We start from the raw sequence: 27,852 nt of genomic DNA, 5'->3' as shown, positions 1-27,852 counted from the left end.
CATACATGAACACATGGGTATACTGGGACCTGTTGGAGGATGGGGTTGGGGGAGGGAGAGCATCAGTAAAAAGAGCTAATGCATGCTGGGCTTAACATCCAGGTGATAGGTTGATAGGTGCAGCAAACCACCATAGCACATGTTTACCCATGTAACAAATCTGCACATCATACACATGTACCCTGGAACTTAAAATAAAAATAAAAATTTCTAAACAGCCAATAAAGTAAAATAAAATGTGAAAATAAACATTTGTGAAATAAACACAGAACACTACAATTTCTTATTGTTTCTCTGTAATTCTAGAGCACAAGCAGGATGAGGGGCTGCAATTACCGAGGGATATCTGGAAGTTCTAGAGTCATCGCTTGCTCGTCTGGTGACTGTTTCTTGTACTAATGCATCAGCTCATGCATCTCCAGGGCCTCCCTTCACCCCATTTGGGACGTGGATGAGCGAGTGTCATTCCTTCTGCTGGTAGCATTCTCAGTAGCCGGGCACTCTCTTAAGCATTGTAAGAGATGGAGAGTGGCAGCAGACAGATGGGCCCATTGACAAGTGTGTCCCCTTGTGAGCTCCTGTCACAACTGAATTATTCTATCATTTGTGCTGTCACCAAATCAGGCCGATCAAAGAAGTGGAAAGAATAGCATTTCTCTGTGACAATCACAGAGAAATGGCTCTGTAGCATGTGTGCTTTCCGGGAAGGGAACTGGCTTTATTATTTTCTAGGTATGGAGAGAGGGGCAGAATGTCACAGGATATGAGTAAGTGGCCTGCTTGTGATGGTGATGGTATTTTGCATTACCTCCTGATTTGGGTTTCATTTTATTTAACTGACATCTCTCTCCTGCGTCCTGCATGTCTTAATTTAGGGAACCTGGTTGGGGACTCAGGGGTTGTGCTAAATCACAGGCCTCCCCAGTCAGCTGTGCTGTCTTCCCATTAAGAGCACCTCAGTCCGCTTGCACCGAGGGGCCCCTGCCTACCACCTTCCAAATGATCCTTTGAGTGGGACAGTGCCCTGTCCATGTGCAAATTGTGTCTGCCCCATGTTATTGGGTCATTCTGTGAGGATAGTTTCTTCAGGGCTCCGGAACACTTGTCAGCTCAAGGAGCCTCCCCGAGGGTTGAAGGAGCTCCCATAGGTGTGTGCCTGGCATCGGCTGTCCCTGTTGTGTATGTAAGTCTCTGGCACTTGCCTGGAAGATTTTCTGTTGCAGTTCCAGTCCAATCCAAGTTCGTACAATCCCAGAGAGTACGACAGCCCTGGGAAACAGGGAAATGAAGTGCATTAGGGCTGCTTGGAGTCAACTCCAGAAAGTTACTAGATTTAGAAAAACATTTTTAAAATTTATTTATTTAGTTCATTAGTTTTTTAACAGGGGAAATGCAATTATTTTTCTATTTCATACTTTACATTTTGCTGAAGTTTGTCTTAATAATCCCAATAACTTCATTTTACTCATTTTCTATATATAGACTTCTATGATCTTTCAAGGTGATGTTACCAGTGTGTGAAGGCTGTTTGGTTAATTAGTTCAACAACTATTTATGATTTTTCTACTGTGTTATAGGAGATAAATAAGGTCCAGTTCCGACGTCTGGGATTTCGACTCTTCAGGCAAGAGGATAGGAGAAAGATGTTTGGCTTCTACGAAGTAATTCACCGTCCAGAGCATCTCGGCATCTGGCTACTGCTGAGGAAAGAGGAGAATGTGTGTGTGTGTGCATGCGCACCCATGTGTGTGTATCTGGGGGTACCTAAATATTACATTTCAGGGATTAGTCCTTCTGTACTTTGAATTTGTTATGTAATTATGAATAAATATGGAAACGTAAAAACAAAACCACTCATGCCTCGTGATCCTATTGACTTTGGGAGAGCACACTTACTATCTGTCTTCATTCCTGTGGTCAGGTACAGAGCATTACAGTCATTTTTATATGTGTGCATGTTTTCAGTTACAACAGAGGCTGAAAATGGGCAACCTTATGAAACTATTGTTTTGTATATTTTTAATTTAATTTAATTTTTTTGAGACAGAGTGTCTCACTCTGTCACCCAGGCTGGAGTGCAGTGGCACGATGTCGGCTCACTGCAACCTCCGCCTCCTGGGTTCAAGCAATTCTCCTGTCTCAGCCTCCCAAGTAGCTGGGACTACAGGCACCTGCCACCACACCTGGCTAATTTTTGTATTTTTAGTAGAGACGGGGTTTCACTTTGTTGGTCAGACTGGTCATGAACTCCTGACCTTAGGTGATCCACCTGCCTCGCCTCCCAAAGTGCTGTGATTACAGGCGTGAGCCACTGTGCCCAGCCTGTTTCATGTACTTTTTAAAGATGATTTTTACTTTTTATTTATGGAAAAATTCAAATCTATACAGGAATAAGGAGAATAACAAAATAAAATTGACATAGCCATCATCAACCTCAAGAACTATCAGCATAAAATCAATCTTGTTTCACCTCTAACCCTCTCTCCCCATTACCCCTTTCCACCCTGCTCTGTATTACTCTGAGGCAAATCCCAGACCTGTCATTTCATCTGCAAATATCTCAGTACTCCCAGTGTTTGTTTGTAATTATGTGGTAGAATGTCATTAGACATTCCATTGCCTTTCACCAACCTGCCCTCACCGCTAGTACCTGTCTGGCCCCTAGAAGCATTTGGGTTTACAACCTCTAAATTTTGTATTTTCTTATCTGTTCTCCCCAGACTCTTCTGTTCTTGCCTTCTTAATGCATAATCTGTGCTGCTACCTGTAAATATCCAAACTATATTGATAACTGTTTCCTAATAGTAAATTGCATAATTCAATGTCAGCTTTTTATCCTTTGAGAGGTTTAAATTTTATTTTCTCGGCTATGCTCACATTCCTGACTGGCTAAATAGGTTTGAACATGCTGGTTCATTTTCCTTTTTCTGTGCAGCTTGATGAAAATGGCTTTCAGGATCTACCTTGAAATTAACGATAATCCATCATTAACAATGTCACTTACTTTAGACTTTGCAATCTTATACCTGAGTTTTGAAAGGCAAGTACACCAAAGAGTTTGTATTAATTTGAAGCAGATGCCTCACTCTAAAATGCTCCTACTATTAGTACTACTGTTTATTCCATGGCAGTAAATCTCTTACATTATCCAAAAGACTAGTAGCCTTTCCCAGAATTTGCAAAGCACAGGGCCTGTTGGCTCTTGCTAAGCTACCTTTCATAGAGAGAGCAAGGAAATCTAAGTGAAACTGATGTGAAGAACTGATGGCTCAGGAATGCTGGTGTTCTCTTGCATAAGGATGTAATTAAATAACATGATCATTTCATTATAAGTAGAAAATAGGTACATAAACAAATATAACATACCTATTACACTTAACAATACTATGTAACGTATTTCATTTATAACATCATATAACTATAATGTATACATTTATATTAGCATATAATATACATATTACACTTACAAATACAATCTGCATTTTATAGCTATTCTACTATCCAATCACAGAGGGATATTTCCAACTCAATAAAAATATAGAACTAATAAGAGAATTATTTTTTAAATAGTCTAGTGTGTTTGTGTTAGTGCTTTGTTAAGTACTGATGCACATTTTAGAAACACCACCAGCATGATTAATATTTTGAACTAGCCACTTCCAGAAGGCAACTTTGCTCATGTCCAGAGTGGATATCTATGTTAATAATGGGCCCTGTGATGTGAATGTGATAAAAACCAGAGTTAGAGAAAAATGCATGTTGCATTCCTTAGGTAACCAAGAGTGACTGGCACTTGAGAGGAGCACATTTAGAAAAAGTGTAGCGCATCACTGTTAAGCAGAGTGTTACGGGAAAAGGGCAGTGGCTTGGGCAGGAGTCTTCAGCAATATTGATGAGATAGAGAGATGCTGAGGTTAGAGGAAATGCTAGAGGTGCTGTGGTTTTCTCAATCTTTAATTAGGAATAAAAAAATTTTGATTCTGGCTGGCTGCAGTGGCTCACGTCTATAATCCCAGCACTTTGGGAGGCCGAGGTGGGCGGATCATGAGGTCAGGAGATCAAGACCATCCTGGCTAACACGGTGAAACCCCATCTCTACTAAACACACACACAAAAAAATTAGCCAGGCCTGGTGGCAGGCGCCTGTAGTCCCAGCTACTCGGGAGGCTACTTGGGAGGCTTAGGCAGGAGAATGGCATGAACCCAAGAGGCGGAGCTTGCAGTGAGCCGAGATTGCGCCACTGCACTCCAGCCTGGGCAACACAGCGAGACTCCATCTCAAAAAAAAAAAAAAGAAAAAAGAAAAAAATTGATTCTTCAAATTCACTACGAATTTTTTGGATTAATGGAGAATAAAAAGGTGAGATGTATTGAGCACCATAGATAAAAGACCCAGAACACAGGACAAAGTATTATTTCATGTAAAATTGGGATCTAATGACATAAGTTGGGGACAGTAAAGCTTTGTAGTTAAGCATTTGGACTCTCGCTCGCATTGGTTACCCTCACCGTGTGGTATTGGCCAAGCCACTTAACCATCCTGGGCCTTAGTTCCTTCTGTGAAATGAGGAGCTGATGATTGTATGGGTCACTGGGAGGACTGACTGAGATAACACATGCAAAAGACTCTGTACCTGGCACAAAATTAGTGCTTGAGAAACATTAATAACACCAGGATTCTTTTGCCCTATCTGCACGGCTTCTACTTGGTTGAGATATTTGACATTGAAAACCAGAGTCAGGTCCCAAAGACAGTGAATGAGAAAGGGGAAGTGCTTTTTCTTTTTGCCATGTTCCCTCCTCTCTTGTCTCCCTCCCCTCCCACTCCACCATTATCAATTCACTGTGGCACTAGACAGTGCCAGGCTACTTAAATAACGCTGTGCACTCCCACTTGGCAGCAGACGACTTGCCTATGATCCATGATGTGCCCAATTCCTGGGGTTGGCTTAGACAATCTAATAGGGACCCTCAGACCCTGGAGCCAGCTGGCTGGCCCTGCCTCCGCTAGCCTGCTTTCCCAGTGCCACAGACTCTGCTACTTGCCTCAGTTCAAATCTGGTCTCCAGCATACTTGTCCATGCTAGTGGGGATAAGAATGAGTGTGTGTGTTTTACTTTTGAAAGCATATCCACGTTCTATTGTTCTGTGCTAATGCTTTTTTGATGGTGTCTGTGAATGTCTATGTTGAAGAAAATTACCTAATCATTTCTTTTTTTTTTTAACCCCAACCCCAAAACCTCCTCTCGCTTAATTTAACCAACAATGTGTCTGAGGCCTGCCTCCATTTGTATGCAAATAAAATATAATGCCTGCCTTAGTGATTTCTCACACAGTGTACATTGCTTGATTTGATTTTTTAAAATTTATTAATTAATTTATTTTTGAGACAGTGTCTTGCTCACCCAGGCTGAAGTGCAGGGACATGATCATGGCTTACTGCAGCCTTGACCTTGTGGGCTCAAACAATCCTCCCACCCCAGCCTCCTGATTAGCTGGAACCACAGGCATGTGCCACCACATCTGACTAATTTTTTTTTTTTTTTTTCAGTTTTTGTAGCAACAGGGTCTCACCATGTCACCCAGGCTGGTCTCAAACTCCTGGGCTCAGGCAATCCTCCTGCCTCAGCCTCCCAAAGTATTGAGATTAAAGGTGTGAGTCGGCCGAGCACGTTGGCTCACGTCTGTAATTCCAGCACTTTGGGAGTCTGAGGTGGGCAGATCACGAGGTCAGGAGATCGAGACTGTCCTGGTCAATATGGTGAAACCCTGTCTCTACTAAAAATACAAAAAGTAACTGGGTGCGGTGGCACACACTGGTAATCACAGCTACTCAAGAAGCTGAGGCAGGAGAATCGCTTAAACCTGGGAAATGGAGGTTGCAGTGAGATGAGATCACACCACTGCACTCCAGCCTGGCGACAGAGTTAAATAAATAAATAAACAAATAAAAGCCATGGTGCCCAACTCATTGCTTGATTTTAGATGCAGACAGGTCAATTGTCTTCCTAACCTCAGCATGGCTGTCCAATGTTTTTATTTCTTGTATTTTAAAATGTAATTATGGTGAAATTTTAACCTCAGTGTCTCAACCTTAGATGTGTCTACACAAAGGGTACTTTTTATAGTCACCCATGTTAAAGATTATGGCATTGTGATGGGTAAGACTGAGTCCATCTGCTTTGCTGTGTTTGCTGACAATGTGAGCTGCTGGGCTGCCAGAGACCAGTTGGTGAAGCAAGGAGTCCAAGTTGCCATGTGCAGACATGTGTGAGGGACATTTTGGCTGCTTCACTGCTCACCATATGTGACTTTTATGGCTTATGTCCCGGGAAATAGCTGGGAAACAGCTATTCTGCAGCACCATGCGAATATAGACTCCAGAACCCAACTTTAATCTATATAATAAAAAATACTTCTTGGGTTTGAATTGAGTCCTTTTCTGACTGCTGTTTCAGATGTAAGCTCTTTAAATTCTGGAAACATTTTTATTTTGGAAATGATCTTGATTCAGAATTGCTCAGATTCTGGGTATGTCTGGTAAATGGTCTACTAGTTTTAAGTTAGAAAGTCTGAGATGCTATAAAGAGAGCCTTAGACATGGTACAATGACACCTTAGGTATAAAATAAATTGGATTGGGACCTAAAGAAGGTAATTAATCAGCTTTAAAAAAATAGCTAATGTCAAAGACATTTAATAATTTTCAAATTTCTTTTTCAAATAGTGACAGATTTTATGGACATCTTGCTCATGAATTGATGATATATTTGCTGTGGACAGACATTCACATATTTGGAGACTGGATCGAGAACTTTAAATAAACACAACCAAAATTACATAATGAACAAATACAGAAATGAGTGTTGCTCACAAACGGACAGGCAGAGGCTGGGGATAATTCTAGTAGATAAAAAAGCAGGTAATAGCTAAGTCAGGCATCAGACCAAAGGACGCTACTATAGGGGAGAAAAGATTCCTTTCCTCACTCATCACAAGCTTCGTGGCTGAGACCCCTATAACAAAAGATAAAATTAACAAGAGAAAAGCAGAGCACATTTATTTAATATCAATTTTACATGACACAGGAGCCTTCTGTAATGAAGCCCCAAAGAAACAGAGGAAAGTGTATTTTTATAGATGGTTGTGCAGCAGTGTGATTGGAGGACAAAGGGGCAGGATGTGATGGGAATAAACTGAGGGGAATTTAGCGAGGCCTGTTTGTTCAGATTCTTCCCTTCATCCCCACAAGACGCTCCTTTACTCTTGGGACAGGGAAGAAACTTCTGCTAGAAAAGTCTTCCTTTAGAGGAAGGTCCGCGTGGTTGTATGACCTGTTTCAGGGGAGAAGGGCAAGGAGAAGGTGCGATTGGCCTCCCTGCTTCTGCTGTTTTCTCAAATGCCAATGCACTGCATTTGTGGGGTAGCATCCTGAACCCCATCACTACAAACCAAGGTGGCTGTGATGGTGCGTCGTGGGACTGGAGAAGCTTTTTTATGGCCTTTTCTCTGTGGGTGGTTCCTTTTGGCCCCTTTCTCTTTCTTCTTTCTTCTCTAGCATCTTATTAGGAATTGGTAGGAGTAGGAGAATACTTGGCTCAGTAAGTTACAAATGACGAGCGCTTAGATGCTCCAGCTCATTAGAGTAGAGGTCCTCAACCCCAACATGCTTCATACTTGCCATCCAAAACGTTTTGTTAACACTCTCCTTGCACCCCAAAATGATACTTATAGGCAATGTAATTGACTTATACACAAAAATTTAAAAATCATATTATGCCCACCTATAATATGAAAGAGAAAATAAAAGTCATACAAAATGAAATCTTTTTCATTTTAATATGTAAATGCTTGTGTGTAACTGCATAAAAATCTAGTTATAGTCACCATGATGGTGACAGCTCCAGAGGCAGGCTGACACAAGGGTGCTGTGCTGAAGACTCGAATACCTAGAGCAGAGTCCCTGTCATGAACTGACATTCTGAAACAGTGACAACTCTTGGTAAAGTCTCAAACAAAGCAAGGAATAATCTTTCCCCTGTGAACTGGAAAATCAGTGCATAATAAAATTATGTAATATACAAAAGAATCTTTTGTGTTTGTATGTAACATGAAGGAAGGTTCTAGGCTCAAAAATAAAACGGTGCTCATCTGTATGAATGGGCAGTGGACATTTGAAAGTCATAAAAAATGCAAAAGTAAGGATGGTTCTTTGTTGTTTGGGAGTGCCTATGCTTTGCAGGACATCTAGCATCCATGGCTCTGCCCATGAAATGTATGGAATACCACCTTCCTCTACTTATTTTGACACTCAAAAGCACCGCCACAAAATTTCAAAACATCCCCTATGGAGCAGTTCCAGACCCCTGTAGAACTGTCATATCGGATCTGACATGTTCAAGGAAGGCGCAGGAGATGGTGAGCTGGGAGGATGCTACAGAATACAGAGCGAGGAGGACACAAAACCCACTTAGGGGGTGGTGCTGGTCCTATGGATTAGCAGCCCAGCAATCCCCACAGAGCTGGGTTTGACACAGTCAAGCCTGGGTCCCCTGCCTTGACTATGATATCCCAGGAAGGCTGTGGACTCTGTCACCATCTGTCACTCTCATGCATTTTTATTTGTACCCTACAGGGAACTCTTGCTAATTCTCTATCTGCTCTCTTTTCATTAGTCAGCTAGTTGTGATTATGGGATGTATTTGGGCACGGCTCATCCAACGCCTCCTCTTGAAGTTTTCAGCAAGAGGATTACTTATAGGAGTAGCGTAGCGCCAGGTGATTCTCACTGTCAGCTTATTTTAAGACGATTTTCTGTTCTCAGATTAACATAAATGAAGAACACTGAAATCCCTCTCTTTGAAAAAGAAGGAGTATGAATTTTCAAGGCACTACATTCAGTCATCTCGCCTCGCTTTCTGCCTATGCAGCAAGTGAAAGATTTTCCAACTCTTTTCCCAGCCCCTGCTATACAGTGTCTAAAATGAAATGCATTCCCTTCCTTCCTGGACAAGCTTTGTGTGTGCTCTTGCTCATAATGTGAGACTTGAAAGAGTTTTTTGTTTTTTTCCTCCAAAGCCAAGGTTAGGATGCTGAAAATGAATGACTGAGGCCAGGGATATTGAGTTTTGTTTGCATCTGAGCCTTTTCTTCTGTCCCCCCTTTCCTTTGACTGACAGGGCCTGAGTCTCTGCCTGCTCCCTGTCAGGAGCCATTAGCTTTGCAGTGACCCCTACAAGGCTAAAAGATGTGAATGTGGCCAATATAATTAGTACAAAACGAGTAGTTGCAGAAGACAAGCATTACTTCTGCAAAACAGGAGTCTGAGATGACTGATGTGACCAAGACAATTTCCTACAGGTCTCCACCGCTAAGGGCTGGGAAGTGCCTGAGATTCCTGGGGTCCCTGTACCTTCTTCAATTGTGTTCCCCAGCAGAGTAAAGGTCAAAAATCACCAGACCCAGGCCTTTTCCCATTTATAAGCAGACCCTCATATTCCTAAGAAAGGTGATAAATACTCTCATTTTTAAAGGATACTCCTTTAAAAGAAAATCTTGTCCTGCTATCACAACAATTACTTTAACTTGATCAAAATAAAACATGCCTTCTTAAAGGAATGCAGTGGCTGGATATTCTCACTGAAAGATTGGCTCCTGTGAGCTCACCTGTAGAGAATAATTCACATCATATGTGAAAACTTGAGCTCCTTTATCTTGCCCTCAAGGCAGACAGGAAACTTCTTTCTTCTATGCGTATGATGCCTAACTGGGAGAATTTATTTATTTTATTTTTAAATTGCATCTTTAGTTCATAATCTTACTAATGAGATAATTAGCTATCCTATTATTTTGAGAACTTCTGATTAGCAATCTCCAAATCCTTCTAGAAGATGTTTACTTATCTCTTTCTATCTTGAAAGTCTGCTTAGCCTCCATCAAGTATGTTGTTTAGAAATTAATGATATTTGCCACAAAGAGACAAGAGAATAAACATTTTTGGTAATTCTAATGCTGATATCTTTTTTTTTCTTTTTCGAGGTACCTTTTATTTTTAGTTTTTAAAAGTTTTCCTTGTGATTTTTGTGGGTGCATAGTAGGTGTATATATTCCTGGGGCACATGAGATACTTTGATACAGGCATGCAATGCGTAATCACATCATGGAGAATGGGGTATCCATCCCCTCAAGAATTTATCCTTCGTTTTGCAAACAATCCAATTATACTCCTTTAGTTATTTTAAACTGTACAATTAAATTATTATTGACTGTAGTCACCCTGTTGTATTATCAAATGCTGGGTCTTATATATTCTTTCTAACTATTTTTTTTGTCCCTATTAACCATCCCCACCACCACCGCAATCCTCCCACCCTGCCTCCTCACCACTTCCCTTCCCAGCCTCTGGGAACCATCCTTCTACTCTCTATGTCCTTGAGTTCAATTGTTTTGATTTTTAGATCCCACAAATGAGTGAGAGCATGTTACGCGGATTTCTTATAGGTGTGGTAATGTTTTCACTACCACAACTAAGAAATCAGGGCAAAAAAAAAGAGCTCTCTAAATTTCAGACATTTTATTCTTTAAAAATTAATCCAAGAACTTTCTAACAATCTCAATAAGAAAGAAAATTAAGTGAAAACAGTGCTAACAGCAGATAAAAATTTTTCATAGGCATGAGAAATTTGACTTTCCCAAGAAACTAATTTAAGGTAGTGGTCCAGTTACCTACTGCTGTGTAAAAAATTACTCCAGAATTTAGCACCATAGCACAACCATTTTATGGTGTTTATAATGTTGTGTTAAGGTCTTGAGTCTACTGTAGACGATGCTGAAAATAACTTTAAAATATAAAATAATCCATATTGTTTCATATTTAATGGCTTATTCAATCTTGCTCTGAAGCATTAACTTAGAAAATTAAAATGATTTTATGAATTTCTTAAGTATGTAAATAGTTGACAACAAATGCTAAATTCTTTTTAATATCTTTACTCACAAACCGTGGTCTACTGACTGAACTTGCCTCAAGGGTGTTTGGTTTGGCCTCGGTGTTTTTAAAAGGATGAGCCAACACTTTAAAATAGGAGGATTTAACATAAAACTCCAAATTTTCTGCTTTTCTTGGAAAATAGAAAATTTGGGTCATACATGTTTACCTATGTAACAAACCTACACATGTACCGCCAAACCTAAAATAAAAGTTAAAGAAAACAGAATTTGGGTCATAAAGGGCCTAAATTTCATTTGGTTGTGCTTGATTAGAACTGAGTACCAGCTGACCCCATAGAAGGCAACAACTCTGTATCAATTCCTCACATCAAACATCAGTTTTCAGTACGCTTGCACCTGTCTTTTTTCCTCAGGGTAAAGAAAAGTATACCTGTACCGAATCTTTCTTGAAATTGGAAAAACAAGAAAGACAAATATGGTTGCATGTTCCCAGAAATAAGAGAACGTGCAATGTGTTTATGGATGGGGGAAGGGGAGGTATGAAAGAATATTCTTACATATTCGAAAGTCCAATGCCCCTGCCCACTTCATTTAAATAGGTTACCTGCCTGACCTCTGCAGGCATTTGAGTTGCATCTTCTGCTTTAGTGACCAGAGGATAAGGCTGTTCTTCCATGCTTAGCAGAGACTCCCCAGAGTTTAGTGGGAACGCAGGACATGCAGTTGTGAGAGCAAAACTTCAAGATACTGCATCTCTAGTTTTCCCTCTGGCAGTTGTGGGATTATGAAATATGCACCAAAGACAGGATATCTGTGATGGATTAAAGACAGCTGCAAATTCTTTGTCACTCTGCCCAAGGAGAGGTGAATTCTATGTCTCCACCCCTTTGAATCTGTGCTGGGCTTATGAGTGCTTTAATCAATAGGATATGGGAGTTGAAACGTTAACTGATATTGTTTGACTGTGTCCCCAACCAAATCTCATCTAGAATTGTAGCTCCCATAATCCCCATGTGTCATGGGAGTGACCCTGTGGGAGGTAATTGAATCATGGAGGTGGTTTCCCCCAGGCTATTCTCATGATAGTGAGTAAGTTCTCATGAGATCTGATGGTTTTGTAGAAGGCTTCCCCCTTCGCTTGGTTTTCATTCTGCTACCCTGTGAAGAGGTGCCTTCTGCCATGATTGTAAGTTTCCTGAGGCCTTCCCAACCATGTGAAACTGAGAGTCAATTAAACCTCTCCTCTTTATAAATTACACTATCTCAGGTATTTCTTCATAGCAGCATGAAAACAGGCTAATATACTAACCTTTCAGATGACAAAGAGCTTCTGTTTTTTTCACTTGGAATCCAGACACCATGTTGTGAGGAAGCTCAAGCAATGACATAGGGAGGCCTGCATGGAGGAGAATTGTGGCTCCAGCTGATAACTAGCTCCAGCTTACCATTCATGTGAAGGAACTATCTTGGAAATGGATCCTCCAGTCCCAATCAAGCCTTCTAATTGAAAGCATTCAGAGTGTGTCCCTGCTGAGCCTTGTCCAAATCACACCACCGTAAACAAATAAATGATTGCTGTTGTTTTAAGCCAGTAGGTTTTGGAGGGGCTTGTTACACAGTTATAGGAAGTATAGTATCTGTGGGGGTCTAGTGTTTATCTAGTGTTTGTGCTGACAGAATCCTTGTTCTTTTCCTCTGGTAAGGGTACCTAATTTCCTCGGGGGAGTCAATCCACTCCCACTGTCAGTATAGATACTTTGAATAATGTTGACTCCTTCCTTGGCTCCAGGGATGAGCTGACAATTCACCTTGACCAAGTCAGAGGAAATGACCACTGCATTGTTTCTGGAACTGGACATGTGACCTGATCAGAGCCAAAGAGATACAGTAAGCTTTGCTGGTGCTTGTGAGAGAGGCTTCTTTCTTTCCAACTGCATCTAAACCCAGGAAGATATGAGTCTGGAACTGCAATGGGCTATCAGGTATGGGCTGAGAATAAAGCAAACATAGCAGAAGGCTGGGGTGAAAGATGTAAAGAAATCAAGTCCTGATGACATTGTTTGAGTTTTGGCACAGCTGTGCCTGAGGCTATCCCTACTTTGGGATTTGTCAGCCACATCACTACGTAAACCAGGAAGATTTATGTTTATTTATTTTGCTTGAGCCAATTTGAATTGGACCTTCTGTCACTTGCCACAGAAGGAGTCCTTAGTCATAGTGAGTCTGAATTTGGATCCTGGCTTTGGTATCTTTTTTACTTTCTTTCTTCTTTTTAAATTTGACTTAATTTCAGATTTATAAAGAAGTTACAGGAATAATACAAAAAAATTCCCATATGCCCTTTATCTAGATTTCCCAAATGTTAACAGTTTTACCACATTTGCTTCCCTCACCCCCCATCCTATGTACATGGATTATCTTTTCTGAATATATTGAGAATTAGTTATAATCATGATACCCCTTTACACCTAAATACTTCAGAGTGTTTCCTAAGAACAAAGACGTTCTCTTATATAACCTCAGTGTATTACCAAAGTCAGGACACTAATACTGATATAATGCTGTTATTTCATCTATTAACCTTGTTTAGATTATATTTAGATTATATTATTTGTCCTACTAATGTCCTTTATTGCAAAAGAAAATTTTGCGGTATGCACTGTCACTGTCATGTCTCTGTAGTCTATTTTAATCTGAAACGGTCTGTCTTACTTTGTTTTTTGCTGCTATCTCAGAATACCAGAGACTGGGTAATTTATTAATGAAAGAAATCTATACGGCTCATGGTTCTGGAGGCTGGGAAGTCTTGAGATTAAGGGTGCTGGATCTGGTGAGGGCCTTCTTGCTGGTCACCCCATAGCAGAAGGTAGAAGGGCAAGAGAATACATGTACATATGAGAGAAAGAGAAGGGAGGCAGGGCCAGAAGGGGCTGAATTTGTTTTTATAACAAACCTACTCTCACAATAGCAACAGTAATCCATTCATGAGGGCAGACCCAATCACCTCTTAAAGGGCCCCCTCCCAACATTGTTGCATTGAGGATTAAGTTTTCAACACATGAACTTTGGGGGACACATTTAAACCATAGCACAGTTCCTCAGTCTTTCATGACATTGATATTTGTACAGACAAGTTATTTTATAGACTGTCCCTCAGTTTGGGTTTGTCTGAAGTTTCCTCATGATGAGATTCAGGTTATGATTTCTTGGCAGGAATAGAACAGAAATGGTATTGTGTTCTTTCCCGTGAATCAAATCAGGAGACGTGCAATATTCCTTTGTCCCATTACTGCTGATGTTAATTTTGATCATTTAATTAAGGTGCTAATTGTCAGGTTTCTCCATTGTAAAGGTATCATTTTTCTCTTTTTATTAAGAAGTATCATGGTCGGATTCTTTGAGACTATGTAAACACCCTGCTACTCCTCAAACTTTTACCGACTACTTTGAGCTTCTGTTTATGATTTTTGCCTAAAATGATTATTGCTATGGTAGTTACCAAATCATGATTTTTCTTTACCATCATTCCTTTTATAGTTGGTTGTCTTTCTGATGTAATGAAGAGCTTTTCCTTATTTCTCTCTCTCTCTTCTTTGCTTCTCTTTCTGTCTTTCTCTCTAATTTGTATGACTTCATGGACCCCAGTTTTATGCAATGGGTTATAATCCTTTGCTATTATTTACTTTGATGCAATTGCTTTGATGCTCAGTTATTTCTGATTTTGCCAGTGGGCACTTCTTCAAATTGACTTCTGTGTTGACTCCCTTTAATGGAGAGGATAAAAGTCTAGGCTCTAAAGCCAAACTACTGAGGCTCAAATTCTAGCACCATAACTTAACCTTGAAACCTTGAGCAAGTTACTTAACATCTTTTACCTTAGCTTTCTCATATGGAAAATGGACATGGCAATAGTACTGCTCCTTAGGACTATTGTGAGGATTACACGAACCATCAGAAAAGCAAATGGAATAGTGCTCTACGTACATTCAGGGCTCAGTTGTTATCTTTTCTAGTCTCTGGCTTTTCATTGGAAAATGATGGGATGAATTTTTCTTTTCCTGACAGAGTTGTTAAGAAGATTAAGTTGGGTAAGGTAAGTACATGAAAGCTACTTTCAAAATGGTAACTGTCTTTCCTTTTTCCTTTTTTTCATTTTATTTACTCCTCCTTTTGCAAAGAGGAGTCAATAAAATGCTCTGTTACAAATAAGACAGTCTTTTAGTGCTATCTTATTGTTGGAAATCCTCATTTTATTTCCAATCAGAGCTTTTTAAAGTGAAAGTGGAGACAGGATTTGCTTAAATCTGCATTCACTATGGAGGTGCATGCCTCTTGCTTTTTGTGAATTATGACCAGATCTCCTCAATTCAGGTAGGAGGGGCTGGCAGCAGAAAACCTAGTGACTTAGGAAAAGCAGTCTTCCTTCCTTCCTCCCTCCCTCCCCTCCCTCTCTCTCTCCCTCCTTTCCTTCCTTCCTTCCTTCCTCCCTCCCTTCCTTCTTTCCTTTCTTCCTTCTTTCCTTCATCCCTTCCTTCCTCCTTCCTTCCTTCCTTCCTCCCTTCCTTCACTCCTTCCTCCTTCCCTCCCTTCCTTCCTTCCTTTCCTCCTTTCTCCTTCCATTCCTCCCTCCCTCCATCCCTCCCTCCCTCCCTTCCTTCCTTCCTCCCTCCCTCCCTCCCTTCCTCCCTCCCTTCTTTCCTTCCTTCCTTCCTTTCTCCCTCCCTCTCTCCTTCCCTTCCTCCCTCCCTCCCTTCCTCCCTCCCTCCCTTTCTCCCTCCCTCCCTTCTTTCCTCCCTCCCTCCCTTCCTTCCTTCTTTCCTTCATCCCTTCCTTCCTCCCTCCTTCCTCCTTCCCTTCCTTCCTCCCTTCCTTCACTCCTTCCTCCTTCCCTCCCTTCCTTCCTTCCTTTCCTCCTTTCTCCTTCCATTCCTTTCTCCCTCCTTCCCTCCCTCCCTCCCTCCCTTCCTCCCTCCCTCCCTCCCTTCCTCCCTCCCTTCCTTCCTTCCATCCTTCCCCTCCCTCCTTTCCTTCCTTCCTTCCCTCCTCCTTCCCTCCCTTCCTTCTTTCCTCCCTCCCACTTGCTTCTTTCTCTCTCCCTCTTTCTTTCAATCTTGCTTTATTGGAGCCTCCCTCTGTGTTCACATTGATAGTCATTCAGGTTTGTTTTTCACTCTTCTAGGATGGTTTTGACTAGTGTGAACATGTATCTCTCTTAATTTCAACTTTATAAACCAACATTTATGAACAAAGAAAGTTCAACATAAATATGAGTTGTGCATAAACAGTGGGCAAAAAGCGAAAGTCTCACCAATTCTTGCCTAGTCTATTGAAAGGACAATTTAACTCACCTACCACTCCTATTCTCGCTCCACTCCAACATATTTTGCACACCCCTGCCAGGAAAGTCCTCTTAGGGCATAGCCCTCTATATGTATTTCTTAAACCTAAAAACCTTTAAAGATTCTCATTACCTAAGTATATTAAGTACAGATTCTGAAGCCTTACATACAATGCCCATTTAGAGTGAATGATTAAAAAACTCACTAAGAAATTACTATTGCTAAGCACTACTTTAATGCATTATCTAATATAGTCATAACAAGATTCCTGTGAGGTTGAAGAGTACCATTACTAATTCCATTTATAACTGGCTATACTGGTTAGTAAGTGATGGAGCTAAAAACTGACCCCAGACAGCCTAACTCCAAAGGCTTACAATTACACTAAAGTGCTTTCAGCCTTAGAATCTTAAGCTTAGGGAACTTACTGCAGTCAGAACCACCTCAGTATGCACTGTTTATCGTAATTCCACTGGATTGAATCCCTTTGACCTTCACTGCCCATCTCCACCTTCTGTTCATCTGTGCACAGCAAAATTTTTTTGTTCCTTTAAGGTGCTTGTCAGAAGTCTTTCCAAATATCATTAACCCTACCCCTAGCCCCTGGAGGTGGGATTTCTTCTTTCTTTATTTGCTCCCCTTTTCTCAAAATCTTTGTCTGCACTACCCCTGCCTGGGGTTTTCATTACTTTTTGTCTCCGTATCTTCTCCTGAGCTAGCCATCTTGAGAACAGAGTCAGGGCCTGGTGCAGAGCCCACGCTCACCTTTGCTCCCTTCATTTCTGTGAGGAGGTGGGGCTTTTCAGGAAGAGCTGAGCTCACTCTCTTGGGCAAGAGTGAAGCTAAGTGGCAGCGTGAGTCTGGTGGTGACCTGCCTCCTATGTCATAGAGGAAACAGAGGCCATCAGGAGTGGACCTACTGAATTTGCCACTATCCTTCCTCTAAATGTCTGTAGATTCATACCTACCCTCCACTCTTTCCTTTTGGGCTTAGAGGAAGGGTGTCCCTCCCCCAGGCCACAGCTAATGCCTCAGTTTGGCGGGATCTCATCCTTCCTTATTTTTTTCTAGGCTACCGATTGAGAAATTGTCCTGTTTCACTATATTGTCAAACTCTCCCTTTTTCCTCTAATTACTCATTTCCTTTCACCTTTAAATGTTGGTTTCTCCCATCTTAAAAATGTCTGTGACCACCCTATACTTGAATCTAGTTACCATTTCCTCTCTGCTTCCTTTTACCGACAATATTTTTGAGAGAGTGGTCAGTACTGTCTCAACTTCCCTTCCTGCTCTTTATTCCTCGACCCTCTGACATTGAATTTCCACTCCACCACGGGCTCCACTGCAACTGCATTGCCAAATGCAAAATGTAATGGCCACTTGACTTTTCTGAGGCATGATTTGCCTCTTCCTCCCCTAAAGTCAATTATTTCCTTGGTTTTGGTGACATTCTCTCCTGATTCTCTTCCAATCTCTGACACTATTTCTGAGTCTCATTAGTGCATTTCTCTGCATGTCCCTTCAGTTTTATTTATTTATTTATTATTTTAAATTTAAATTTAATTAAATTTAAAATTTCGGAGTACATGTGCAGGACATGAAGTTTTGTTACATAGGTAAACGTGTGCCATGGTAGTTTGCTGCGCATATCAACCTAAGTATTAAGCCCCACATGCATTAGCTATTTATCCTGATGCTCTTCCTCCCACAACGGCTCCCCTGCCAGGCCCCAGTGTGTGTTGTCTCCTCATTGTGGCCATGTGTTCTCATTGTTCAACTCCCAGTTATATGTGAGAACATGTGGTGTTTGGTTTTCTGTTCCTGTGTTAGTTTGCTGGGAATAATGGCTTCCAGCTCCATCCATGTCCCTGCAAATGAGACGATCTTGTTCCTTTTTATGGCTGCATAATACTCCATACATATATGTACCACATTTTCTTTATCCAGTCTATCATTGATGGGCATTTGGGTTGATTCCATGTCTTCACTATTGTGAATAGTACTGCAATGAACACACACGTTCATGTATCTTTATAATAGAATGATTTATATTCCTTTTGGTATATAAGCAGTAATGGGATTGCTGGGTCAAATGGTGTTTCTGGTTCTAGGTCTTTGAGGAATCACTACACTGTCTTCCATAATGGTTGAACTAATTCACATTCCCGCCAACAGTGTAAAAGCATTTCTATTTCTCCACAGCCTCACCAGCACCTGCTGTTTCTTGACTTTTTAATATCATCATTCTGACTGGCCTGAGATGGTATCTCATTGTGGTTTTGATTTACATTTCTCTAATGATCAGTGAAGTTGAGCTTTTTTTCATATGTTTGTTGGTCACATGAACGTCTTCTTTTGACAAGTGTCCATGGGGCTGTTTTTTTCTCATAAATTTGTTTAAGTTCCTTGTAGATTTTGGATATTAGACCTTTGTCAGATGGATAGATTGCAGAAATTTTCTCCCATTCTGTAGGTTGTCTGTTCGCTCTGATGATAGTTTCTTTGGCTGTGCAGAAGCTCGTTAGTTTAATTAGATTCCATTTGTCCATTTTTGCTTCTGTTGTAATTGCTTTTGATGTTCTCATCATGAAATCTTTGCTGGTGCCTATGTCCTGAATGGAATTGCTTAGGTCTTCTTCTAGCTCCTTTGGTTTTAAGATCTCCTCTCATAGTTCTGACTTGGGTCCTTTTCTTCATCTCTCTACATGTAGCCAATTCCAGCTCTCAGTAGTGACCCCTGCATCTGTGTCCCCAGTCTATGAATCTCTTCTGAGGTCTAGTTCCCTACAATTGTTCTCCTGGCAAGGGTGACTCTACAATGGTAAGTTAGGTGCTGTCAAGGGTCTTAAAAAATGGGTTGACCTTGCTCTGAACCACAATAAACCCCCTAAGAGCAGAGGGCAAATCAGAAATGTATTCTCACTCCTGTCCTATAATAGAAGTTTGCATAAATCATAAAGGATAAATTACTTTCAGCCATTTGGAGGGAGAATGTGTTTGTGGTCATTTACTTACAAACCCAATTGAATTGGATATTTTTATACACTTTATGTAGAGCAAATTAAAATATGTGCTGTGGGGTGTGTGTTTGTGTGTGCATGTATGTGCATGTGTGTGTGTGCAGCACGTATGTTTTGTGGAGGCCAAAGCAACTCTACCTTGAGTTCTAAGTGTCCGTGTTGACTTCTGATTAACCCTAATTCTGGGAAAACCTCTAAGACTTCCAGTTTAAATCCTGCCCTTAGGTCACACAACCTTGATGTTATTATGCTTGCCATAAGTCCTGCCTTTAAACTATCGTTTTACACATCCCTTCTGGATCATGTATACCCTTTCCCTGTGGTATATAAGCCCTGTGTCTGGGGAGTAATGGCGTAGGGATCCATCATCTTGTCTAGCCATTGCCCAAGATACAAACATGGCTTCTGTGTGTAAGTCCCTATTAAATATTTCTTTCTGAGAAAGTGGATTTGCCAGCCTTTTTCTTTGACTTCTCAGTTTCCTCAGACCTTGGGGGTAGATTTGCATAGACCTGCCCACTGCAGAACCTGTGTCTCTGTGTGTGTGTGTGTGTGTGTGTGTGTGTGTGTGTGTGTGTGTGATTCAACATTACTCTAAGAGTGGTTACCAAAATTTAAACTCTGGTGAATGCATACTTTTGATGAATATTTTTTGCCAATTGGACCATATTTAAGTTCAGCCAACGAGAATTCAGCAATATCCTGAATTGAGTCAGTAATTGATTAAAATCCAATTCAAATGGATTTGCATTCTATTCAAAAGTTGATTACATCTCTCGGAATTTGGAAACTAAACTGTAGTGGTAATTCATATGGCTTTTTATAAGCAACATACAGCAATTTAAAAAGTGGATTATTCATAGGTAGTGATTAATAATAAAGTAGTGTTTCACCACTACAAAAAGAAGTCTAGGCAGGAGAGAACATGACAGGAACAAAAAATCTGAATTAGGTTTGGCAAAAAGACAAAAGTGAGTAACTTCAGGAAAATTAAATGTGCTTTATTTGTAGCTTTTGCCTTGCACCTCACCAGCTTTATATCTGCCAGTGTTTAGCGGCATTGCAAATGTAACACATCTCAATCCAAACTAATGAGTTCCCCTATCTTACCAGTTGTACCTCCCTCTGTACTAGCGGATGTTCAAACTATCCAACCAGCCAGCCAGGCAAGAAGTGTTGGATTCATTCCAGAAAATAAAGTACAGACACTTCAGCTTGCCATATGGAGCCCTTTGCTATTTGGTCCTTTTCCATACTTCCAGCTTCAGCTCCTGCCATTCCCCATAAATTGCCTGTATTAGTTAGGAATGCTTTCAGCTGCAAGTAACTGCAAAAAAATTGAAGTTTATTTGTCTCACATGGTTAACAAAATGGACGATCAGTAGCTCCCAGTATAAGTTCAGTGATTCAGCCCTTCCATGGGCAATGTTCTATCCTGAGGTCCCCCCAAAACACAGCCTGAAACAAAAGGTAGTGTGTAGGTGGTTTATTTGAGAACTGATCCCAAGGAGCAAGGGTGAGGAACCAGGGAGAGTGAAACGGAAGGAGGGAAACCCCAAACAATTCTATTATTGAAGTGGTCACCTCAATAGGGCCTTGTTGCTTGATCTCCCAGCACTTTTAAGTAGTGTATAAAATGTTCTTGGAGTTGTCTGTCTAAGAGACAAAAGAGAGAAGCATTTCTCTCAACTCCTACCCCAGTTGGTTGAGAGTTACTTAGGAGGCATTAATTCACCTGCTCCCTTGAATCACAACGTGGGAATAACACATGGGTTCCCACAGGCATCCCATGACACAGCAAAGAAGTTCTGGGACAGGAAGTGAGAGACCAGTAGTGCACACTTGAAATGAGATGTCAATTTGAACTGGTTTGAAGCTTGCCCGCAACCACTCACACAGCTGTTGCTGAATCATTGGTGAGGCTGAGGATGTGTATGACAGGTCTCTACCTTTTCCCAATCATGTAAATATAGTAATTCACTTGCTCTGTCCTATGATATACTGTATATAAAATATATATCTCCATATTAACACATTAACACCACTAACAACAATATATCCTACTAAGGATGCATAGCCAAAGTACTTGGTTCAAAAATTACTTAACTCAGTTTTTTTTTCCCCTATATGGTCATGTTTTCTAATTTATATACAGTTAAAATTATTTGTTTCTCTTTAAAATAAGCAAGCATGAATAAAATTGATGACATTACAGAAAAAATATTTTGTCAGGCAGAAAACACAATAAGCAAAGACAAAAGACAAAGGGAAAATGGGCAGAATAGGAGATAGGAGATGAATTTCTCTTGTGTATAAAGAATTGTTAAAATTAATATAAATTATTAAAATTTAGAGAACCCAATAGAAAAAAATCAGCAAAAGTGATGAAGAGACGCTTCAAAAAAAGATATATACTATAAAGTTATTAAAATTAAAACTACACCGAAGTATTACCTTTTACTTATGTTGGCACAAATTCAAAAGCTTGACAACAAATGACTACCCATAAAAGACAAATGAAATAAACTCTGGTACATGCTTACAATGGAGTACAATACAGCCATAAAAAGAGAATGAGGAAGATCTTGATAAAAGGTTTTACAGCAATTGCCAAGATGTAACATCTATCATATAAAATATATAATATCTCTTCTGTGTAAGAAAGAATTGGCAATAAGAATGTGTGTGTGTGTGTGTGTGTGTGTGTAATTTAAAACATAAACCCAAAGTATAAACCAAAAACCAATGAAAATGTTATCTATAGGGATAGAAGAGGGAATGAAACCTCTCGAAGGATACCTTTTTATATAGTGTTGACTTTTGAACCATATAAATTTTTAAATATCAAAAAATATATAATTAAATTTTAAAAAGTGTGGCAGATTGTCTTTTTTTTTTTTTTCCATTCCATGTGCTCTTCCAACATCTTAGTATACCTATTTCAAGAGGTGAAGTCTGTGTCCCTTCCAGTTCAATCTGGTCAGGCTTTTGTGACCACCCAACTAATAGCATGTGGGTGAAGTAATGCTCTGGGGCTACTGAGGCTAGATCATAAAAGATTATCTTTCTCTCTTGGGGCACTCACTCTTGGTCTCCAGTCACTCTATAATGATGAAGTAAGTCCAAGCCACATGAAGGGGCCCTTTTGGAGGGATGTTGTAGCTGTATTAAGCCTCAACCCAGGCTAAACTTCCAGCCAATAGTCAGGACCAAATTGCCAGCCAAAATGGGCCCTATTGGAGCCTGATCCTCTGGCTCACAGTCGAGCTTTTTTAGCTAATTCCAATTGGAGCAGAGATCAGCGTTCTCCACTGAGCCTTGCCTAAATAGAAGATTCTGGGACAAAAATAAATAATTTTTGTCATTTTAAGCCACTAAGTTTTGGCACAGTGTATTACGCACCAGTAGATAACTAGAGAAGAGTTTGGTATCTAGAAATGGTATCTGGGGTGCTGCCATAGTGAAGCCTAAATCATGTGACAGTGGCTTTGGAACTGGAAAGTGGGCAAATATTGGAAGGGCCTTGAAGAAACTGTTAGCTGCAGTCTGACAGCCCTTACGGGACTGTGAGTGAGGGTTTAAAGGAAAGAGAAAAGGTTACTGGAATTGAGTGGAAAGACGATTTTGCCTGCAGTGACATAAAAAATAGAAAAATTATACATAATGAACTGGTGAATATGAAAATTTTTCAGACAGTATTTTGAAAGTGTCAACTGGATCTACGTAAGATAAGGATAGGGAGAAATGAACTAAAGAAAAGGGAACTGTTTGATTTTTAAGCAAAGTTAAAGGAAATATAAAGGCTCTAGGACTTCCTGTATTCAAAAATGAAACTCTTTTTCCTTCCTAGCCTCTCCAGATGTCACATAATTCTCAAATTAAGAAATGACCTTGGGCCAAAAATCAAGTCCAAATCAGGACTATAAGATAATTTGTTAAGACTCCAGCCTCTCAGTGTCAGTGCCTCATAGTACCTTTCAGACCAATCAGAGGCTCTCTAAATATTGAAATATAATGGATCCTGTTAAAAAATAGACTTTATAAGAGTCTGAAGGTCATTGTCCCTCAGCATCCTCACCAGTAGCTTAAGGTAAAGAAGGGCTAATCTAGACGAGTTTGTGGGTATCACTTTAGCTAATGGGAATCCAAGGAGATTCATAAGAAACCTACAAGTTTTTAAGGAAATTATATTATTGCAAACAAAACCAACCTGGGCTAATGAATATAGGAACTGTACAAAGTGTAAGTAGGGTTTTGGACTCCTGAACTTCTATGGACAGGAAGCAGACTGAGGAAATTACTCAGCTGCAAATGTAGGTTATATTTTATTGAACAGTAAGGATAATTCAGAATGTAGAATCATGAGCACAGAGCGTAAAGTTAAAAGCTGTAATAAATTTTACACAGGCAGTATTGCTGAACCCTAATCATGTGACTGACAAATGTGCCCAATGGAATTTCAGAATTGCTATGGAGCAGTGGCTTCTGTGTGCCTCATTTTCCCTGTTTTTGAACACGAGTGTTTATGTAAGTTCTTACATATCTGTCCTACCATTGTATGTTGGGTGTGTATGGGGTAGATAACTTTCTCTTTCATTCACAGGTTTTCAGAACAAGAAAAATCTCACCTGGGGATCATACTGTAGGAACTTCATCCAGGAACCTTATCTTTTTGTATGGCTATGTGCTTTCATTTCTCTTAGGTAAATACCTAGGAGTAGAATGGCTGGATCATATTGTGTGTGTGTGTGTGTGTGTGTGTGTGTGTGTGTGTGTGTGTGTGTAACTTTTTAAGAAACTGCCACCTGTTTTCCAGTGAATTTGCTTTAGATAATGAGATCCTAGACCTCAAGCCTGAGTCCAAAAACCACCATGGAAAGAGACTTTGGTTTTCTTTTAGGAAGAAGTATATTTTGCATGTGGGAGGAATGAAAATTCCTGTGGCTAGAGGACTGTGTCAAACTGTGGTTTTCAAAACAAAAAGTCTTTAGTAATATTTACATTCCATGTGCTCTTCCAGAACTTGCCACTCCCCAGCAAGAGACAGAGTGTATGTCTTCTCCTCTTGAAACTGGGTGCACTTTTGTGACTATCTCAATGACAATAGTTTGGTTGAAGTGTTGCTAAGTGATTTTCACAGCCAAGTCATAAAAGGTGAAGCAGAGTTGCTAGACTGTCTTGCAGGACACTTGCCTTTTGTGCCTAGTCACTCGGCTGGAAACTCAGGGCACATGAAATGGTTCAAGTGGAGAGAAACAGAGGTCACCAGCGCTCAGTCTGGTTTGAGCCCTCAGCTTATAGCCCATGCAAACTTGTCACCATGTGAGTGAGCCATCTTGGGATTCGATCCTTCAGCCCTCAATTGAATTGTCATAGCTGATGCCACATGAGGCTATCAAGATAAGCCTTCTCCATTAGGCCTTACCAAATTTGTAGATCCATGAGAAAATTAGGTGACTTTAGTTTTATTTGTTTAAAGCCACAAGATCTTTTTCTTTAGCATTGCTTTTCAAAATTTTACTAAAATTTTTTAATTGAAGCATTATCGACATCAACTGTACATAATCTATGTATAGTCCAATTTGATAAGCTTTGACATATGTATGTATCTGTAAAATGAATACCACAATCAAGATAATGAGCAAATCTATTACCCCTAAAAGTTTCATTGTGCTCCCTCTGCCCTCCCCTCCCAACCAGGAAACCACTGATTGCTTCCTGCTTTTACAGATTACTTTAGATTTTCTAGAATTTTATACAAATGGATTTATATAGTATGTGTTGCTTTTTGTCTGTCTTCCTTCACCAGTGTCATTATTTTGAGATTCATTCATGTTATTGGGTGGATCAGTAGTTCATTTCCTTTTATTACTTGAATAGTGGTCCATTGTAAGAATACCCCATAATGTGTTTATCCATTCACCCATGGATGTACATTGTAATTTTTTCCAGTTTTTGTCTACAATAAATAAGGCTGCTGTCAACATTCGTAGTTCTTTGTGTGGTTGTATGCTTCCATTTCTCTTCAGTAAATATGTAAGATTGGAATAAATATGTTAGATGTATAACATTTTAATAAACTCCCAACTCCTTTCCTCTGCTTCCAAAGCGGTTGCACATTATGCATTTTCAGTAACAGTGCATGAGAATTCCAGTAGCTCCACATCCTTGCCAACTTTGGCTAGTCAGTCTTTTAATTTTAGACATTTTAATATTTTTGTAGTATGAGCCACTATAGTGATTTATTATGCAACCATAGATAACTGACATAGGATGAAAAGAATAATCCTCCCAAAGCATTTTTAAGTATATTAAGAGCTGTATTTGTCAAGATCTTTTCATTGTTAGAAACATCAGATTACATAGTAGAGGAAGAAAGCTCTGTGCCTCAAATTAAAATGCTGTCTTATGCTATTATTAAGCAGTGTTTACAGTATGGATTTATATCCATATAGAACTTAACTAACATTCACTGAAAACTTTGAAATTTAGCAAGGTATTAGAATGATTACACCAATTTGTAAAGATATAAAAACTGAAGAAGAGAGAAAGTTATCTAAATATCATAATCAACAAAAAAGGAAACCAAGAGTAGGTGATGAATCTTTCATTGTCATTAGCTTCTCTTTGCTGGGTCAGATCTTCAGTTTCCTTTGAACATCCCCAGGCCATGTTTTTACAGGCGCTCTGAAGCAAGTTTGGGCAAGTGATGGGGTTTCTCTTCACTGGGTGCTGCCAGGCCATGAGTGTCCACCCAGAGGGAATAGCAGGGGTCCCTAGAGTACTGAAGGTGCTTGGGGTTCAGATGAGAAGACAGTCTCTCTCCTATTCCTATCCCTGTCTTACCTGTTGGAGGGGTCCCCAGGCAGAGTTGCTGATGTCACAGGTACTTGCACAAATTTTACTCAAGAGGTTCTTTACAGACAACTCATACTTCCTTCTGTCCCATGCCCAGTTAGGACCCAGCCACAAGTCAAATCTGGGGCTAAAGTAGGGGATAAATCCAAATAAAAAACAGAACTGTGTTTATTTTCATGTTGCTGTCACTGGGTCTGGCTCAATGTGCCTGGATCCTTCTTTTCTAACGACAAATTATTACCCATAAGCCTCCCTGACACCTTATGTAAAGAAATTTCATGCAGACCAACCCTGGCTAGTTGTTGAATATGCCTAGGCGTGTTTGACTCAGACATGTTTGACTCTCAGCAGGTTCTTAAGGAAGGTTGAAACTGAACTAACCTCACCCTTAAGCACCGGCAAAGTCGAATGGTTTCTCTGCACTCCATTGTACTCTGTTTAGTGGCTGTTAAATGTTCTTCTTTTATGATAGGTCTTTAACTGATATTTAGTTTGATTTTATTGTTTTCTCAGAACAAAATGCACAAACACCCTCCTCCATCCCAAAGAATTCTCTTCTCTCATGGTTTTAATTCTTTTTTATTTTCCTTTATTTGGATGGTTTTCTTATCCTTTCTTTGTTTTAGCCAAGTAGGCAATAAATATGTGAAAATTCTGAGACACTAAGTGTCTCAGACACCATGTGAAAGAATTAAAAAGCCTGGCTTCCGCATGTATTTTGTGATTTACCCTCTCAGTTCCAGTGCTTACAATGAAGATGTAAACATCTTGATCGAAACCTTTTCAGTTGGTTATCTTTGGTCCTTCACGATTAAAATTGTAAGCTCAACACTTGCCTTCTCAAGGGCCCTTGGAAAGAGAACGACTGTATTACATCCCTCTCACAGAGGCCCACACCCCCACAAACCTTCCCACTTTATGCAAACAAACGCCTGAACAGACAGGGCTTGCGCCGGATTTCAGAAGGCTGTGATTACTTCTCTGAAATTTTAAAAAGAATCTTACATTTGACAGAAATTGTTAAGAGTCTACAATTAACAAATAGATATGGCATTAGTGTTTTTCTAATCAAAATCCATTGTTCTGCCAATGCTCACTGCTGTTGTTTTAAGTGACAGTGGGTTGCCCTTCCAGGAAGCCTGGAGAGAGAGTGGTGCACACAAGAGGCGAGTGTGCATTCACGCACGTGGCCCCGTCTGTCAGATCAGCCCAGAGCCGCACAATTCCTATCCTGCCCTCTTTTATGATGGTATCAATTTGTCCCTCATGTTGAGCAATGACCCTTTCTTTTCTGAATGTCCTCGAAGGAAAGAAAAAAATAGATTATTAAGTTCTTGTTCAACTGAAAAAAAAAAAGAAAAGAAAAGAAAGAAAATACTGCTCTGCTAGAGCTAGAAGCATCTTTCTGGTATCGCTTAGAGCAGAGGTGGCTGGGTTTGCACTTCAGCCCAATCCACAGAAATCATGGCAAATAAGGAATTACCTAGAAAGTCTTCAGAGACTTAGATCTCTATTCAGATAATACAATTTGTTTAATGAAATAGTGACTTCAGATGTTCTTGGATAAAAGTATGGCAATGACAAAGTTTATGAGCAGAGAGATTTCCATAGCCAGTAATCCACCTAGTTTTTTTAAAAACAAAAACACTTCTTCGAATACAGAAGCTGCTGCAAATGAAAAACAGT

At 40.1% G+C, this 27,852-nt stretch overlaps 1 long non-coding RNA gene across 2 annotated transcripts; it reads right to left on the bottom strand.

Moving 5' to 3' along the window:
• Positions 1-295: 295 nt before the first annotated feature.
• Positions 296-17,110, bottom strand: LOC105483221 (uncharacterized). Of its 2 annotated transcripts, none has more exons than XR_988115.2 (3): positions 17,054-17,110; positions 12,259-12,813; positions 296-1,269 (listed from the first exon to the last, which is right to left on the bottom strand). It is a non-coding gene; the product is annotated as an uncharacterized lncRNA (long non-coding RNA). The 2 variants fall into 2 exon arrangements; XR_011609580.1 differs by having other exon boundaries at positions 12,259-12,345; positions 17,054-17,105.
• Between the last annotated feature and the right edge of the window lie 10,742 nt (positions 17,111-27,852).

The sequence above is a fragment of the Macaca nemestrina genome, chromosome 11 (assembly GCF_043159975.1).
Source record: "Macaca nemestrina isolate mMacNem1 chromosome 11, mMacNem.hap1, whole genome shotgun sequence".
In the NCBI taxonomy this organism is placed as follows: Eukaryota; Metazoa; Chordata; class Mammalia; order Primates; family Cercopithecidae; genus Macaca; species Macaca nemestrina.
Note: the sequence above shows the minus strand (reverse complement) of the source record. Positions and strands in the feature narration are given on the sequence as shown.